Below are 20,359 nucleotides of genomic sequence, written 5' to 3' on the forward strand. Positions count from 1 at the left end.
AAGGAGAACAAACAGGTTCATCCTAGAGAGGGTTAAACCAGAATGCTCCTTGTAAGCAAGGATTCTGAAGCTTCATCTGACATACTTTGGACATATTGCAAAAAGGGACCAGTCCTTGGAGAGGGACGTCATGCTTGGGAGGGTGGACAAGGGAGGAAGACCCTCGATGAGATGGATTGATTCAGTGACTGAGGTAATGGGGGGGTAGGTGTGTTGGAGACAATAAGGCTGGCACAGGATAGAGCAGAGTATAGAACTCTATGTTGTACATAGGGTCGATATGAGTCACAAGTGATGGCACATAACAACTGGTAGCCTAGTGGCAAGAAACTGCACCTCAATCTCTAAGGCATGAGGTTTGAGGCCACCAGCTATTTCGTGGAAGAAGGATGGGCAATCTCCTCCTAAGCAATTAACTGCCTCTGAAAACCCACTGGAGGGCCAGCTATGGGCTAGTTCTGACTCTATGGTACACAACAACATCATCACATATTTAGAATAAGCAACTTCTCAAGAACAGAGTAGATTAGGGCTTTAAAGAGCCTGGAAAAGGCAGAATGACTGTTAAGAGGTGCAAGGCTGATGTTTTTTAGAAAGAATAAAGAATATGCTTTATAATCAGAGAGTTGTTGGTGATGGTTGCACAATCTTGTGGTTATACTAAAAAAGTCAAATAGTATGTTTTTAAAGTGGTGTATTTAGTGGAATATTAACTCTATCTCAATTGAAATATATTACAAGTAAGATAAACAAGAAAATATAAGTGGCAACTAAGGACTTAGTTTTTAAAAAAAATTTTTGTGATATGAGCAAAAAAGTTTACATATCAAATTGATTTTTCCATTCAGCCATTCACCACGTTTTGTTCTATGATGCTGACTGCATTCCTTACATGGTAACTCTTCCCACTTCCTCGCTGTGATTCTCCTTTCCATTCGCCATTCTAGCTGACCACTTCTGGTCTTCAACACTGTATTCCTAGCACGTGCTTCCCTTTCGATCTTATGTGGTTGATGGTTCTGTGCAGAAAGTACCTTCTTGGTGTTATTTTTCACCCTGTAGGCCTGTCTATTCTTCCCTTTTTATCCTCCAATTCCAGCTCTCTGCACATTCCATTATATAACACTTTGCTTTGTCCTTTCAAACTGACCTTTGAAACCATCTGTTCAGCTCTTTTACTTTGACATGTTTTCCTTTAGATTTGGTTTCCCAACGTTCCAGTGCAATCTTCAGAGTCTCTTCTGACATCCATTTCAGTTTTTTCTTTCTCTGCTGTTTTTGTAATGACCTTTTGCTTTCTTCATGGATGATATCCTTGATATAATCCCACAACTCATCTGGTCATCTATCATTGGTGTTCAATGCCTCAAACCTATTCTTAAGATGATCATGAAATTGTAATGGAATTGATTCAAGATCATATCTTGGTTCCTGTGGACTTATTTTAATTTTCTTCGGCCTCAATTTGAACTCGCATATGAGTAAATGGTCATCTGACCCACAGTCGCCCCTGGCCTAGTTTTGACTGCTGACCCTGAGCTTCTCCAAAGATTTCTTCCACAAATGTAGTCAGTCAGCCTGATTCCTATGCAGCCCATTGGGTGAAATCCGCATGTAAAGTCATCTTTTTGTTTCTTTTAGAAAAAAAGAATTTGCAATGAATAAATCATTGTAAATACAAAATTCAATCATTCTATTTCCAGCCTCCTTTCTATCACCAAGCTCATATTTTCCAACTACTGTTCCTTCTGCATTTCTCAAGATGAAAAAACTGAAAAACAAATTTAAGCCTCATGTCGCAATGTTGAAAGATGCTATGGGTAATGTATTCAAAGACCCAGAAAACATCAAAAGAAGATGGAGGGAATATAAAGGGAAATACACAGAGTCACTGTGCCAGAAAGAATTGATTGACACTGAAAAATTTCAGGAAGTACCATATGTACAGGCTAATGGTAAAGAAGGAGGAAGTGGAAGGTGCATTGAAGGCATTGGCAAAAATAAGTCCCCAAGAATCAATGACCAATTGACTTGTTTCATTAATAGATGCAGCCTTGGATGCACTTACCAGTTTATGCCAGGAAATTTGGAGGACAGCTGTCTGGCCAACGGATTGGAAGAGGTCTATATTTGTTCCTATTCCCAAGGAGGGTAATCCAACTAAATGTAGAAATTATCAAACAATATCATTGATATTGAACAAGTATGGAGACAGAATACATCCTTGACACCCTCCCTTCTCAATTCCAAACCATGCAGTGCTCTCCTGTTCCATTTGCACAACAGCTTCCTGGTCAAGGTATAGGTTCTTATGAGTACAATTAAGTGCTCTGGAATTCCCATCCTTCTCAATGTAAGCCACAACTTGTCATGATCCACACATCCAAACATCATTGCGTAGTCAGTAAAGCTCAAATAGACATTCTTCTGGCATTCTTTACTTTCAGCCAGGATCCATCTCACATGAGCAATGATATCCCTGGTGCCATGGCCTCTTCTAAATCCCATTTGAACTTCTGGCAATTCCCTATCTATATACTGTTCCAGCTGTTTTTGAATGATCTTCAGCAGTATTTTGCAAGTTCAAGCTTAAGGTAAGGAAAATGAAATAAAATCCACGGGAACCAAAATATGACCTTGAGTCTATCCCACTTGAATTTCAAAACCATCTCAAGAACAGGTTTAAGGCCTTGAACACTAATGAAGGAAGACCATATAAGTTATGGGAGGATAACAAGAATATCATCCTGGAAAAGTGCAAATGGTCATCACGAAGATATAGAAGGAAGAAAAGACCAAAGTGTATGTCAGAAGAGACTCTGAATAATGCACTAGAGTGCCGAGAAGCCAAAGCAGAAGGAAGAATTCAAGATATTAAGGAGCTGAACAGAAGACATCAAAGGGCAGTGTGGGAAGACAAAGTAAAGTATTATAATGAAATGTGCAAAGAGCTGGAGTCAGAAAAATCAAAGAGGCTGAACTCACTCAGCATTTCTTAAGCTCAAGGAAGTAAAGAACAAAGTCAAGCCTCGAGTTGCAATACTTAAGGATGCTATGGGCAGAATAGTGAATGAACCAGGAATTATTAAAAGAAGATAAAAAGAGTATACAGAGTCATTGTACCAAAAGGAATTGGCAGACACAGAAGAATTTCATGAAACAATGCAAAAAGCCTTTGGTGATGAAGGAAGGGTGTTCAAGCTGTTCTGAAAGAATTGGCAGAAAACAAGGCACCAAGATTTGATGGTATGCCAATTGATATATTTCAACAAACAGATGCTACCCTACATGTACTCACCAAGTTGTGCCAAAGAATCTGGAGAACAACCACCTGGCCAATGACTGGAAAAGATCTATAATTGTTCCCATTCCAAAGAAAGGTGACCCAACAGAGTGAGAAAATTATCAAACAATATCATTGATAGCACATGCAAGCAAGGTTCTGCTGAAAATTATCCAAAAATGACTGAAACAGCAGATCAACAGAGAACGTCCAGAAGTGCTGGCTGGATTTAGAAGGGGTCGTGGTACTAGGAATAGTGTAGCTAATGTTAGAGGGATCTTGGCTGAAAGCAGAGAATACCAGAGGAATGTCTGTGTTTCATTGACTATGCAAAGATGTTTGACTGTATGGACCACAACAGCTGTGGCTGACTCTGAGAAAAAAGTGTATCCCAGAACACTTGTTCATACTAATGCAAAACTTATATTTGTACCAGGAGGCAGTCATCAGAACAGAGCAAGGGAACACTGCGTGGTTCAAAATTGGGAAAGATGTATTCCAGGGATATGTCCTATCTCCATACCTTTTCAATCTGTATGCAGAACAGATTAACTGGGAGACTGGGCTCTATAAGTAGAAATGTGGCATCAGGATTGGAGGTAGACTCATAAACAATCTGTGTTATGCAGATGATACAACCCTGCTTGCTGAAACTGAGGAGGACCTGAAGCACTTGCTGAACAGGGTCAAGAGTCCTTCAATATGGATAAAAGGTCAATATCAAGAAAAGAAAGATTTTCACCACTGGGGCAATTGGCAACATTGTGATGGATTGAGATTGTAAACAGCTTTAGTTTGCTTGGCTCCACAATCAACACTCTTGGCACCAGGAGCCAGGAAATTGAAAGACATATTGTGATGGGAAAGTCTGCTGTTAAAGACCTCTCCAAAGTACTGAAAAGCAATGATGTCAGTCTGGAGATTAAGGTGTGCCTGATACAGGCTGTGATCTTTGCAATCACTTGCTTTGCATCAGAGAGGTGGACAATGACTAGAGATGATAGAAGGAGAATTGATGCCTTTGACCTGCGGTGCTGGAAAAGAGTATTGAATATACCATGAACTGCTAAGAGAATGAACAGGTTCATATTGGAGAGGGTTAAATCAGGCTGCTCCTTGGAGGCAAGGATTCTCAAGCTCCATCTGACACACTTTGGGCATGTTTTAAGGAGGGACCAATCCTTCGAGAGGGACGTCATGCTTGAGAGGCTGGAGGGACAGTGCACTAGAGGAAAACCCTCGATGAGATGGATTTATTCAGTGACTGGGGTAATAGGGGTAGCTGTGTCAGAGACAATAAGATTGGCACAGGATAGAGCAGGGTTTAGGGCTGTTGTATATAGGGTCACTATGAGACACAGGTGACTTGAGGGCACATCACAACAACAACATATCAAGACACATTTTTGCCTAATAAATCGGTAAACCTAAAAACATTTCATAGGTGAAAGACTAAATGGTCCATAACTTGAAGGGGACCATCTGGTGACAAGTCTTTAAAGTGACTCTGTGCCATTTCTTCTGTGAATTCATGCGAAGGAAATAGCTAAAGGTGTGTCCTGACAACTTTCTTCCAGGTGGTTGATCAGCAGCCCTGTTCAAGATTGTGTAATTGGAAAGGAGCTATGTGTTAAACAATAAGGGTTGTGTTAAAAGATAGTCTATCAAGTGAAATCCTACTCAACCATTAAAAATGATGTGGTAGATTAATATTTATTGCCGTGGAAAGATGGCCATGATACATTGTTAAGTGAAAAATGCAGATTACAAAACAGTCCAAGCAGTGTGAGCCAACTTTAGTTTTAAAAGCTATGGATACGCTTTAAAAGATTCAAAACACTGTACACCCCAGCACTGTAGACACCGTCTCCAAGATCTGTTGGGGTTTTTTTTTCCCCTTTTACCTCCCCTGTAAATACTATATAGTGCTTTTGTAATTAGAAAGTAATTAAATATATTTCACCTTTAAAAGTCATATGATGTAACATTGAAGCTGACATTTCATTTTCTGAGAAGCCCGTTTGCTGTACAGGAGACAGGAATCCGGAGCAATGCTATAAACTTTAGCATGGCCTCAAGACAAACTCCGTCTTGATGCCGTATGCCTGCAGTAACAGTCTTTATGTTCCTCTCCTGCCGTAGAACTGCAGGATTCTGCTAACCAGAGATGTTCTCTTGAAGAAACTTGGCAACTTCAAGGAAAGATGTTTCTGAAAGTGTATCATGTATTCACAGAGATTTATTCTAAAATAACATTTTATTGTGCTTTCAGTGAAGGTTTATACAACAGTTTAGGTTTCTCTTTTAAAATTTTTGCACACGCTGTGCAATAGAAGAATTGGTTATATTCTTTACACACAAAAAAGAGAACATTTTCACTTTTTGTTCTGTTTGTTCCATTTCCATTAATCTAGTTTCCGTGTCCCCTAGTGCCTTTTGGGGTATTGTTTGGCCCTCTAAACCAATGTTTTAAAGGAGCACTGTACTTAAGGGTGGTGGTGGTGGTTGTTGTTGCTGTTGTTGTGTACCATAGAGCAGAACCGACCCACAGCTGACCCTCTGGCAGGTTTTCAGAGGCAGTAATCACATGAGAGGAGATTGCCCATCCTTCTCCCGTGGAGCAGCTGGTGGCCTCGAACCACGTGCCTTTGTGATTATAGTGCAGCTTTTTACCACTAGGCTAAGGGTAATAAACATTATTTTGTGAGCTAATCTGTTATTTAGTTGCAAGCTGACCTCAGGGGTTAGTTTTGGTTCTTGGTTTTTAGAAGATCTCAGGTCAGTAGTTTCAACCAGGCCAGTAAGTAAGGGTCTGGCCCTTTTTTCCTTTTCCTTAATTGTAATAGATGTTGCTGTGTACCACTGAGTCCATATTGACCCATAGCTGACCTTCAGTGGTTTTTCAGAAGCAGTTATTCACACAGAAGGAGACTTCCCATCCTTCTCCAGTAGAGCAGCTGGTGGATTTGAACCATGTGCCTTCAGGATTGCAGTGCAGTTTCTTGCCATTAGGCTACCAGGGCCTAGAATAGATAGCTATCTAGCTCTATCTATTCAAATGCCTGAGGTAGGTAAAGTTCTTGAATTTTAAGTTTTGTGTAAATTTTAAAGTGCAGTAACATATGGAGTGAAGAAGTCCACTTGGGATATGAGCAATGTTATTGTTGTTAGGTACCATCGAGTCAAATACAACTCATTGTGCCCTGTAATCAGGCAACCTGAACCCTGCCCTATCCTGTGCCATCCTCATCATCTCTGATACCCAACAGTCCAGTGCTGAAGTTACTATGCCAATCCATCTCACTGGGGTCTTCCTCTCCTTTGCTGACCTTCCATCTTTCCAAGCATGAAGTCCCTTTCCAAGGAATAGTGTCTTCTAGTTCCATGTCCAAGGTATGAGAGATGAAGCTTCACCATCTTTGTCTTCAAGGAGCACTCTGGCTGCATCCTCTCCAAAATATACCTGTTTGTTCTTTTTGGAAGTCCATGGATATTCAGTACTCTTCAGGACCACAGCTCAAAGGCATCAATTCTTTTTCTGTCGTCCTTATTCACTGTCCAGCTCTCTGATTCATAGCAGATGAGCAATATGGAGGGACAATAGTGTGGCTGTGAGTTGCCATGACTGCAATCCCATGCACAGTTGTGTGCTCTCCCCCCAGTTGGTTGTGGCCTGGGGTGTTATGATCCACAGGGCTTGGCAGTTGTGGACTAGACTATCGTGATCCACAGGACTTTCATCAGCTGTCTTTTGGAAGCACACCAGAACCGTCTTTCCAATCCACTTTGATCTGGAAGCTTCACTGAAGCCTTTTCATCGTCACAGCAAGCTTCAAGTCTTCACTGACTGACAAGTGGAGGCTACCTCTGAGGACATCTGCCTGGAATTGAACCCAGGTCTCTCACATGAGAGGTGAGAATCTTACCACTAAACCACCAATGCCTTAAAACAATAAGACTAACTGAAAGTCTTTGTTGTCACTGTCAGATGTCACGAGTTCATTTGAACTCATAGTACCTCAAGGCACGCAAAGTAGAACTGCTCTACAGGATTCTAAAAAACTGTGACTTTTTTGGACTCAAGTGCTGCTGGGTGGATTTGTACCACCAGCTTTTCACTGAGTACTTCACCATTTGTGCCACCCAGGGACCAAACAAAAAGTCTACGTACTTTTTATTATTTCCATGTGCCACACACATCTAAACAATGTCAGTGATAAAAGACTAACCCACTAGGTTGGACCACTCCCAAACACCACCCACTTCTTTGACAACTTTGATTGCTAGCTTTTTTTATAATCTACGATTTTATGTGTAGTAATTAAACTACCAATTCCTTCCTTCTACTCTGAGTTGTAACAGGTGAGGAGGATAAGACTTTGTTTAGGAGAAAAGCGGTGGGAAATGGCCTTTAAAGACTGTGTCTGTCCTGTTTTCTCCCCATGAAGGTGTCTGGGAGAGAAGTGCTATGGAACTGGCATGGGGCCACCTCCAGCTCTCCCCTGAGGGCACCTGATGCTGTCCCCAAACTTGGAGTTGGGCTCCTGCTGGGAAAGGGAGTGGCTGGGAGACCCAGCCCTAATGTCCCAGCTTCTCTCAGACTCCCTGGGCCCCAAGGCAGTTAGTCACTTCCTTCCTGCGCTCCCACAGAGCTCTGAACACCCCTTTGTTAGGGCACTCAGCACAGAGGGGCACCCCTAGACCACCTGCCCTAAGAGCAGGAACTTGAGGTACAAAAACAGGAGCCCCAAACTGTTCAGTGGAGCTGAAAATGGAATCACACACTGTCCTCGTCTTTCCCTTCAAAACCACACGGTCTCATTTTGTTAGTTGCCATTGGGTAAATTTTTTTTGTAGTAACTCCATGTGTTACAGGCTAGAATGCTCCGTAGGGGTTTTCTTGCTTGTAATCTTTTCTTTTTCTTTTCACTTTTTAAGGTGTGCACTTTTATTCAACTGGTCTCAAGCCAGTGTACAGGTAAAGCTCTGGCTGCTTCCACATCTCAGCCACCCCAGATCACCAGCTCTTTTGTCCACCAGGCCACTAAGTGTGTTCGTACTATGAACTGAGCAGGGTGAGCACGAACCGTTTGCACCATCCACCGTTTGCACCACCTTGCTAAATCTCATCGTCTGAAGTGAGATCCCACACATGCATTTATTGTTTCTCCACATGGATTTGGTTTTCCTTGTGTTATTACTACTTACCATTGTGGTAGGGGTGTGTAGGGGTGGGGGAGTGTGGGGAGGTGTGTATGTGTTGTTAATGATCTGAGCAATATCTTTTACTAAAGATATTCAGCCGCAAAGCTGAGAGAAACAGTACTAAATGAGAGAGCGTCTGGAAAGAAATTCAGACACTTAAAGATGGGCTGCTGCTAATATGAATCCCCTCTCTGGTGACATTGGAGCCCTATGGGAAGAAGAGAAGAGGAAATGGATTTTAGCACAAGCTCCACAGAGGCCAGATATGACAAGAGCTGTGGTGTCCTGGGCGTCCCACCCTGAGATAAGGGCCTGACCCAGGCCTTGGTGCAGGCAGGGGGTAACTTACTAGTAATGAGTGGAAATGAGCCAAGAGAAAAATGAGACAAGACTCGTCCGGCCTTGTCCGGGCCACACCCAGTATAGTCAACAACTTCTGAACCCTAAAAAAATATTAAAAGAACTAACTCACCTTGGGACAAGTCACAGGCAGGGGAAGATGTTTTTTAAAAAAAAAAATTAAAATAAGATATCTATCTAGTCTTGAGATGAAATCCGATACAGTCCCCTCTATCAGGAAAGAAGCACTCCAGACAGCCAGGATGGACTTGGAAAGGCCAGTCACTCAAGAGCATTTGATGGGTTTGCTTAAAGCCAAATGCTTTAACTGGTCCCTTCCCTTCCCCTTAGGTAGAAGAGCTTGTACCATAGCTTCAGCTAGAGCCGTGACAGCTGTAATTATCGTGAACAAAGTTTTGCCAAGATGTAATTCAGCCTTCACAGGCATGTGCTGTGGCTGCATTTTAAAATCAATTTTCTAGGCACCTGAATGGAAAGGTAAAAAGCATGTGAAATAAGTAAATAAAAGCCAATTAACAATACCATCTGGGGAGATGCCGCTGGGGGGTGGGGTGGGTGGGAAAAGCCTGGAATGCAGGGAAATCCTTGGGAAGCAGGCAGCTGGAGCTTCCGCAGCACTTCCTGAGCCCTGGCTTTGACCTAGTCTGAGAACCCTCTGTGGCCTCTCTGGCAATCTGCGTACACACAGGGCTTGCAAACCAATGGCCCCTCGGCCAAATCCAGCTCACAGCTGTGTTTCGCTTGGCTTGCACAGAGCATTCACTTTAAGAAACTGGAAAATCTTTAAATAGCACCTTGGCTTTGCCGTCCACCACAGTTGATCCATTTCCCAACTGTCTTACACAGACTGGTCTTACGGAATTTGCCTGGCCTCGGTAGACATCCAGGTCCAGGGTTACTCTTCACCCTAGACTCTGGTTCTCAGACTTGTCTGCCCACTGGAATCACCCAAGAGAGATTTAGAAAAGATTCCTGTCTGCCACCTGCTCTCATGTAACTCACCTGGGAGGCAACCTGGGTGGTAGGAGAGCTAAGCGTTCCCCCAGGTGATCCCAATGTGCAGCAAAGTCTGAGACCCGCTGCCCTTAAGAAAACAAACTGTGGTGGAGGGCTCTGACCCCAGGGTGTTTCTCCCCAGGCTCTGTTTATCTCCAAATGGGAGGGTTCTCTGTAGGTACCCCTGGCCTGCACAGCTGGAAGCAACACCTCACAGATATTCGCTCTGGCCTTGTCTGATGGGGCTCTGGGCCAGACTCCTGGAACCAGGTGCCAACCCTGATGCTGGCTGATGATGGGAAGTAATGATCCCTTTTGAAATGGTGTGTTGAGGCCATTTTTTTTCCTAGACCTTTTAATAGTGATTTAGCCACAGGCACATTCAAAATAAATTTGTTATTAAGCACCAGGAACTTGGTTATTTGAGTCTTCAGTTTAGATTTATAATAACATCTCCAGGAAGGTATTATTATCCCATTTTACAGATGGAAAGTGGTGATATTTTGCTCTAGGGCTGTACAAACCAGATTGTGCTGTGCTCTCTTGTAACTCAGGTCACAGTTTCATTCAACAAGTGTGCAGTCCTATTAATCAGTAATCTGATTGGCCCATGTTTGTGCCACGTTTGATTGTTAAATGTTTGATAAGAGTCAGTCTATACGAGGCCTGAGGCACTTTTTCACATCATCCCTGTTGCTAAAATCAAAACGTAGTTGTCACTGAAGCGAGTTGGAGTAGAACTGCACTCGATAGGATTTTCAGTGACTGATGTTTCAGAAATGGATCGCCAGGCCTTTCCTCTCAGGCACTTCCAGGAGGACTCCTACCTCTAACCTCTTCGTGAGCATCTGTGAACATCTACAGCACTCAGCCCCCAGCCTGTTACTAAGGACACATAAGTGATTAATACGGGATCAAGAGCTTACCGGCTCAAGCCTAACAGGTGAGATACTCATTGCCACAGAGTAGGAACAGATTACTTGCTGACCCTCGATCGGGTTCTGGGGGAGGCTATACCTCACATAGGGAATTGTAGTGAGCTAAGTGGTAGGGAGTTGTGCTGCCAACTCAAAAACACATGGCTTTAATCCACCAGCTGTTCCCTGGAAGGAGGATGGCAATCTCCTGTCATGTGATTTACAACCTCTGAAAACCCACTGGAGGCTCAGCTCTGAGTTGGTTCCCACTCGACAACCTATAGCAACAACAATATAAATTACATGGAACGAGATAACCCATATTTCCCCAGCAGAGCAGCTTCGTGAATTTGAACTGTCAGAGAGGTGGGACCTTTGGTCTGATGGTGCAGCTCAACTGTGGGGAAATAGATTCTGAAAATATCAAGACATAATTGTCTCCAACTCAAATCAGTAAGGAAGGTTTCACAGACCAAGGGACAGTACAGCTGCACTGGAAGGCTGAGTAGGGGTTTACTTTGCAGGGAAAGGGGTGGATGTGTGGAAGTACTTGCTGACCAGAGGCGTGGAGCTGTACCCTACACCATACGCTTGGAAAACCTGGCTGTACCCTACACCATACGCTTGGAAAACCTGGCTCTGAGCCAGACCCAGAATTGCAGCGGCCTTTGAAGGTTGGTTTATCCTGCTTATCAATAAACCTAATGGTTCGGAATGGCCTTAATTATGTTTCCAGTATTTGGACCATCAGGTTAGAACCTCCCAGCTGCAAAGACAGCTCACTGAGGTAGCAACATCCCTTATCCATTACCCAGCACCTTTCCCTTTTCAAATAGCATTCCAGAAACCTGAAAGTGACCCTTATCTCCAGGAGAAAGTAATCTCTGCTTTGCTCTTACTTTATACAGTCCCGGGCACACTGGTGTTGCTAATTATCTCACACTGACTGATTCCAAAGGCAGCATCAGAAGAAGAAATGAGAGGAAAGTTAGACATTATCTCCCCAAAAAAGGAGCACACAATGTAACACTAATACTTTGATTTACTTAGAATTTGAGGGATATTATAATTTTAATCTTTCCACTAATTAATACACATTAAACTCATTGTCATTGAGCAAATTATTTTTTTAAAGTGGTTTTATTTCAGTTACACATATATTCTTTGTCTTAACAGCAATTACAATTGTACAGTGCTCTTAACAACTGCCTCATAGAGTTTCCAAGGCTATAATCTTTCCAGAAGCATCTTTACCCCATTGAGCATTTGGTGGATTTGAACTGCCTACCTTTGGTTGGCATTCAATCATTTAACCACTATGCCACCAGACACGTTGCTCAATGCCATTGAGTTGATGATACTGACTCTTGGTGACCCTCTGTTGGGTTTCTAAGGCAATACATTATTACAGGAAGAGGCTGCCCAATTGTTCCTGCCGGGAGAAACTGGTGGATCTGAACTGTTGGCCTTTCAGTTAGCCCGCCAAGGAACACACTACACCATCAGGATTTCTTTAGTAACTAATTCCTCTGAGCCACATTTTTAACATCCACATTATGTCCTTGGGCATCTTTCTTAATGCTGCTGAATTCAGGAATTATGAATTTGTGATCTTCAGACCCAGTGAATTATCTGAAGGCTTTTATTTAGTCTAATTATGGTTACACCTTCCAAAGTGTATCCAAACATCGTCAGAAGCAGCATTGTCCGAGAGCAGGCAAAACGTCTGTGCACAGGCCTGTATCCTGCTCACGAGCTTGTGTCTTAGCCTGGAGCAACCTGCGTGGCTTTGATATTCTTCAATATCTTCAAGCTGGAAGGTCTATACAAGATTAATTACAAACTCGGTGGCTGAGTGGAGTGCAGCCCCTCATTATCATTAATGAAGCTGCTTCTGTGCTAAGAGGAGAAGAAACCTCTAATTGGGTTTCTTTCTTAGACCAGGTATAGAAGCATCCCTCAGAAGTTTACTTTGCCAGCCTATTAGGTAGAGTAAACCTTGCTAATCCATACAAACTAGAAGATCCATGGAGAATAGATAAATTTTGTGACATTAGCCAGTTAGAGGAAGCCACAATGAAAATCCACTACACCACAACATGTATGGTGCCGAGTCATTAAGCTCTAAATAGAACTTGGCCTTAATTATTAATGATAATAGCCCTTCGTACACTAGTTCTCTGCAGCGTCTTCAGCATGGGTAATGGAGTTCTCCATTGGTGAAGGACTTATTACAGGTCTCCGCTATTAAATCTTCCCTGAGAGGCGGGTTAAGAGACTGACCAGGGTTTTCATGAGAATGCCATGTTCTCAGCATAATCATCAGGGTTTACTGTCCGGAGGAGACTTTCATCCTGAAGATCTCAAAGTGCTTTACAAGCCTTCATTAGTGCCAAGAATCCCCCGAAGGCACCGGGGTTTTACTATCTTTGTTTTATAGAGTGAAGAAACAAGACCCAGGCTGGTGAAGTGACTTGCCCAAGGTCACATAACAAACCAGTGGGACATCGTGGAGGGCACAGGCAGGTCTAGGCAGCGGCTGGATTGGCTTCAACCTTACAAGAACCCACTTGTGAGTCTTTTGTGAGGGAGAAGGCCACAGCTGTGACTTTCCATGCCCACATGACCCCATCCACTCTTGGCTCATTCAGTGCACATGACAGGCCCTCAATGCCGCTGAGTCTGACTCACAGTGCACAGATTAGAACTGCACTCCTAAGTTAAAGGTTAGCAATTCAAACTCACCCAGAGGCACCTAGGAAGAAAAGCCTGGCAATCTGCTTTCAAAAGGTCACAGCCATTGAAGACCCTTCAGAGTGCAGTAACTGATAGAAAAATAATGGATCGTTTGACCAGTGCTTTCAATTCAGAATGTTTATTCTTCAAATCCCCACAGTTTCTCACCAGTTTGGTGCAGTGTGTTGAAGCTTTTCATGATTATTTTCAATATCACCAATAGCACTTTCATATTTGTGCCATTTGAAAAGAATTTATAGTGCTTTGGTGGCAAAGAGGCTAAGTGCTTGGCTGCTGACTAAAGGGTCAGCAGTTCAAAGCTGCCAACGGCTCTGTGGGTGAAAGACGTGGCAGTGTGCTTCTGTAGCGATTCCAGCCTTGGCAACACCACAGACAGTTCAAATCTGTCTTGTAGGGAGCTCTGTGGCATAGTGCGTAGGAAGCTGTGTGGCTAATCCAAAGGTGGTGTGCCTTTCTGGCAGTTCAAATCCACCAGGTGACCCAAAGGTGAGAGAAGGACAATGTCCTCTCATGCCATTTACAACCTTCAAAAACCCGCTGGAGGATCAGCTATGAGCTGGTTCCAACTGAACAGTAACAAGTGCATGAGAGTGAATGACTCTGTATTATAGGAGGTGTACATCACGTTGGCAGCACATATTAACAAGAAGAACTGGGCAGAGTTAATGCAAGAAGCTGATAACTAAAAGGTGGCGGATTCGAGTTCACCCAGAGGAACCTCAGAACAAAGGTCTAGTGATCTACATTAGAAAATCTAACACTGAAAAGCCTTTGGCGAAAGCACGGCTCATTTTGACACACCCAGGGTCACCAGGAGGCAGGGTCAATTCGGTAGTTTTAAGAATAATTGAATGTTTAGGGATGAGGTTTTTTTCTCTCCTTGTGACAGATTTCTACCTCTCATATTATAGGATGTTACTTAAAAGAATTTTACTTAAGTTACATTCTACAAATGTCTTACAAAGTTCCAGACAATTAAGTGGTAGGTTTCCGTTTATAAATCCTAAACCCTCACACTCTGGAAAAACTGAAGAATATTTTTAAAAAAAAGTACTTTATTGCTAATGACATCTATAATACGGTCCTACTTTGAGGGGAGTGGGCATCTTTTTTTGTTTGTTTTGCTTTAAATGTGTGTATTTGATCCCAGCTCTGATTTACATTTAAGACGTTTTTAAAGTGTGTGCACTCCCTGTTTTGTGGAATGCCAGGAAACGAGGAGTTCATTCCGCTAGGAATGAGCTTTCAGGCTCTGTCCTTTGTGACAGTTTCCAGAGCGTCTCTACCTTAAGGCAGGCAGGTCACCGGGCCGCTTCTGTGACCCCCCCTAACCTGTACCAGGCAGCCAGCAAGCACTCCTGTCAGCTCTGTTTACTCTGGCAAGACTGATGGCATCCAGGTGGATTTCCCAGCCCCCGCGCCTCCTGCTCTCCGCCCCCACTCTCCTCTCCAGCCTGCCATGGGTGCATTTGCCAACTGAATAGTTAGCCAGTGAGTCGCCCTGCAAAACTCCAGTCCAGGGAAAGCAGCTTTTCTGCCGCGTTAAACCACTTACTTTATTTCAGCTTGCAGGGTCACCACCTGACTGGCCCCCCACTCCTCACTCCCCACTAACCGTGTCCTCTGGCCTTTTGGAAATGTTGCTCTGGGCTCCTTACTGGCCCTGCAGCTCCACGGGATGAAGTCCTTTGCCTGGGAGGGCTTGTGTTATTAGGCAGATAATCCTGTTAAGCATCTGGAGAGCCTGGTCAGGAGATGTTTCAGCTCAAGAATGTCAGGGGGAGACGGGATGGGATGGAGATGGACTCTGGGCTCAGTGCCCAGGGTGAGCAGCTGCTTCTCTGGTGGACATCAGCCTCAGGTCTGCCAGCTCCCACAGGCTGGTGATAAACTGCTGACCACACGGATAATTATTAATGGATGATTATTACAGACCTACAAGCGTTGTTGGTCCATTGCTATTAGGACATAACACTAAGCATGGGGTGCTCAGACAAGAGCAAAGACCCCCTTCATGGGTAGTGTGTGTGTGTGTGTGTGTGTGTGTGTGTGCAGAGGTGGGGGAGGAGTGGAAGCAAATGCAAAACTACATGTCCACTCATTCATTGTTGCACTATTCTCTCTACCCTCCCAAAATCTCTGTATATGTTTATGAAAATTAATAAAATATAATTATAGAAAGAAAGAAAAAAAAAAAACTACATGTCCAGAATCCAGGAGCAGGAACAGCCCCTGAGGAGAGGAAGACGTCAGGGAGCCGTGGGGAACATAAGGACCAGGACATGAGGAAAAGAGTGTTCCTGACAGAAGCAATGGCACAAACGAAGGTGCTGAGGTGGGAGCTGAAATGTTGTGTTGAGGGAACATGAACGGTGCAAGAGTTCAGTCGGGGGAGTAAGGGAATTGGAAGCTGCAGACTCGGGGTGGGGCCTGTGAAGGGAGCCTAGAGTACCAGGCAGAGGGGGTACTGAGCAGGCAAAAGAAAATTCTAGAAGGATTAACCAGGAAGGTGGGAGGGTGACAGGATCCAGATGGTGTTCCAGAAAAATTAGCCTGGCATCAGTGTAGAGGCAGAAAGAGACCGGAAGTGGGAAGTCTGAGCTGTAGTAACTCCTGAGGTATTTGATAAGGACTGGGCAATGGCTTGCTTCACCTACACCAGGTCATCCGTGCCCCCTTCAGCTCAACACCCGCCACGGGCACATAGGCTGCAGGACCCTCCTGCTAAGTCTTTCCATGACAGGCTTGGTCATAATAGTCCACTGCAGCTATAAACTCATTCTAGGTTGTGAAATCACGTAGGTAATCTAGATCTGGGTATCATGTGATTGTTTGTGTGTGCTTTTCTTCTGGTTTGTTCGGCTGGTGTGGGGTTTATTGGTTTTGGGGTTTTTTTAGTTGTTTTGGTTTTATAAATAATATAGACTCTGAGAGGGTAAAATAGAATACACTAACACTACCAGAGAGTGTTCTTGTAATCAGGTACCTGTTAAGAAGGAGAATCACTTGTCAGAAGCCCACTATAATAACATCATTGAATTAGAGAACACATTTTATATCATGTTCCCAGGTTGTAGAAACATGCATCGAATTCCTTCTGTATTCTGTGCCCATCAAATTTGTATCCAGTGCTCATGTCAGACTGTGTTTTAATGACTCTTTTCACCTTGAACTGCCAAAAGAGGAGAGAATGAGGAGTGATAAAGTGCTGTTTCTCCTGGCCACATTTCTCTAAGCATTCTTCTGCCTCAGAAGAGCGCCAGCTTGTTCAGTGGGAAGGAACTCTGGTGTCATATGGTATATGTGTTGAGCTGCTAACCAAAAGGTTGGCAATTCCAATGGCCTAGTGGTAAGAAACTGTGCTGCAATCCCAAAGGCATGAGATTCAAACCCACCAGGTGCTCTGCAGGAGATGGATGGATAATCTCCTCCTGTGAGATTAACTGCTTCTGAAAACCCTCTGGATCTGACTCAATTGTACACAACAACAGCAACAGAAGGAGAAAGAAATGCAGACAATACTCATAAAGATTTAGAGCCTTGGAAACCTTGGAATCGACTCAACAGCCGTGTTGAAATGCCTTAGTGGTAAGACACCAGGCTGTTAACCGGAAGCTTGGCTTATTGAATTTACCAGCCACTCCATGAGGGAGAGAGAGAGGTGCCAGGTGCTTCTGCAAAGATTTACATCCCCATAAGCCCTATAGAGTAGTTGTATTCTGCTCTGCAGGGTCACTACGAGTTTGAATTGTCTCAATGGCAGGGTATTTCATTTGATTTTGCTATTGAATAGGACTATTTCTATTGGTTCTCTGACCCTACAGGACCTGACAGAACTAGAATGAAGTTCTCTATTGTGTCCTCCAAATATAAATATATATATTGACTTGACTGGATTGCATAGTATTAAGTAACTATCCCTTCGGTTGTAAATCCTAATGTCTATTATGTTAATTAGGCAGGTTTAGAGGCGGGACCGTGTGCACATATATAGTCATCCTCCCTGTTGTGATATCCAATCAGTTAGTTGTAAGGGTGGGATGCCAACACCCCTACTCAGCCCTGATCTGATGTAAAGGTAGTTTCCTTATTCAACATGCAACACCTTTACAAGAGATAAAAGGAGAAAGCAGATAAGGAAGATCTAACTAAATTCATCAAGAAAGAAAAGCAGACATTGAAGCACATCTTTGGGGCTCAAATTCCTGAGCTGGAAAGTTCCTGGAACCATCTAGAGGAGATTTAAGGAGGAAACATACAGATTCCTCATTTACATATAGAGAGAAAGCCTCTCACCTGGAGCCAGCACCCTAATTCTAGTCTGGTAGCCTCGTATTAAGGAGCTATGCTGCCAACCTGAAGGCATACAGTTTGAATGCACCAGCTGCTCTGGAGGAAGAAAAATGGACAGTCTCCTCCTGTGTGCTTTACTGCCTCTGAAAATCCACTGGAGGGTCAGCTATGAGTCGATTCTCACAGACAGTACATTAGAAATCTCCTAAACTGTGAGTGAATAAATTTATGTATTAAAGCCATCCACTCATATTAATTCTGTTAAAGCAGCACTAGATAGCTAAGACATCTGATAATCATCTTCACTGGCCACTGCAGGTTGATTTAGCTCCTGATGGGAACCCTAGAGAGAGCCCTTTCACTTGCAGTGTACTTGAGAGCCCCATAACTATGCCCCTAGAGGCTCCCCGCTAAGTGCTGCAGAGGGGCCCTCCCTGTAAAGAAGGACAACAGGGCTCTGAGACAGCTCTGTGAACCTTGCAGGTTCAGGCACATGAACAGAGGCTGGGGGAAGACATACACACAGTGCATGAGGGTGAAGAAGCAAGCAGAAGAGGCTGCAATTCTACCTTGGTGACTGCTGCAGAGAAAGATAAGGCTATGAGTGATCAGAACCTCAAATCTTTACCCTTGTCATCACCAGGCCCATGACACCTTTTCCATGTGTCACTGTCTTCAGGATATCAGAGTGACACCCTATAGACACTTGAATGAGATCCATAGCTTCCCTGGGGTCAGAGAAGATCTCTGCTGACCTTTGTCTCACACATTTGATTGGCCTCAGGTCCCAGGAATATCACTAGGCCAGCAGCAAAGGTATCAGCAAAGATCTCTGCCTGAGAGATTCAAGCTGTTACTACATCTGTATAAAAGAGGAAAACTCTGAGTAACTTACACTGGTTGTTCTTTACTATAACAGCCATAGTCCATGACCTATAGCCACAATGCGAAGATTTAAAAAGCTTGTAATTTGAGATAGAAACACTAGCTGGAAGAATAAAGTAGAATATGATTACTTTAATATTCAATATAGCAGTCATGGTGATGCAGTTGTTAAGCTCTTAGCTGTTAACCAAGAGGTTGGCGGTTTGAATCCATCCAGCTACTCCACAGAAGGAAAAGTCTGGAAACCCGCCTCTAAAGATTATAGCCAAGAAAAGCCTATGAGCAGTCCTCTTTGATGACACAGGGTCCCCATGAGTCAGCATCAATTTGATAACATTCAACAATAACAACAATTCTTCATATAATTACTAATGAAAAGCTTGAAATTAAAGAATTGTAACTACTACCTGCTTGATGTAAATGAATTTTAAAATTGATGGTAGAAATCAGAATATCACATTAATGTTTAGAGACACTGAAGACATAAAATTGATACTGAACTTCTTTTTTTTTTTTTTTGGTGAGAAAAATTTATTACATTTAGAATTAGCCCGCTGGACTCAGTTTAGATGATCCCAATTTTGTTGGCAACATCCAAAGCATCATAATCAGGAGCAAGTCGAACATAGGCCTTCTTCTCTCCATCAGGCCTAATCAAAGTGTTGACCTTAGCCACATCAATGTCATAGAGCTTCTTTACAGCTTGTTTAATTTGGTGTTTATTGCCCTTGACATCCACAATGAACACAAGTGTGTTGTTATCTTCTATCTTCTTCATAGCTGACTCAGTGGTCAGGGGAAATTTGATGACGGCATAGTGGTCAAGCTTGTTTCTCCTGGGAGTGCTCTTCCGAGGGTATTTGGGCTGCCGTCGGAGTCTCAGCGTCTTAGGCCACCGGAACGTGGGTGACGTGCAGATCTTCTTTTTTTTTTGGCTGTGGATGCCCTTCAGGACTGCCTTCTTGGCCTTCAATGCCTTTGCTTTGGCTTCAGTTTTGGGAGGGGCAGGGGCTTCCTTCTTCACTTTCGGCGCCATCTTCGTAGAAAGGGTCTCTGATACTGAACTTCTAATATCATCTGGAAGCAGGTCTAACAGTAAAAAAATAGATTTAAGTCCACACTTCAGGCTCTTTCCAACTCAACACATGAAAATGTGAGTAGAGCACTAAAAATACACAGCTGTGCTGGGCCTTTGCTGAGCACCACAGACCCAGACAAGAGCAAGGAGATGACTTTTCTCAGTCCTGAGTGCAAGGTCCAAGTTTCTCCTCTCAATACACCTCCCAACATGTATTTTTTTTTTTTTTTTGCATATCTGCTATGGGGAGTTGTGAGGAAAATAGTATAAGAGTGAGTAGATAATAACCATTACACTGGGACAGATGAAAGACAGAACTGCCTAAAAGGAATACATGATTAGGCATTATACATACGAATCAGTGGTATACCATTGCAAAGAGGACTGGGGAAGGGTAGGTAATTGTGCAACAATGAATGAAAATCTAACTTCTCTGTAAACATTCATTAAAATATTAAAATAACAATTAAAGGAAAGTTTTATTTAAAAAGAAAGAGCCCTAGATATGTTTGGAAGTCTCAGCATTTTTCCCAGCCTTTTTAAAATGTGTATGAGGACTCCAACTTAATCTCAATTTCTTATAGC

This window comes from Elephantulus edwardii, unplaced genomic scaffold, assembly GCF_000299155.1.
Source record: "Elephantulus edwardii isolate Elephantulus edwardi_28Jun2011 unplaced genomic scaffold, EleEdw1.0 scaffold00041, whole genome shotgun sequence".
In the NCBI taxonomy this organism is placed as follows: domain Eukaryota; kingdom Metazoa; phylum Chordata; class Mammalia; order Macroscelidea; family Macroscelididae; genus Elephantulus; species Elephantulus edwardii.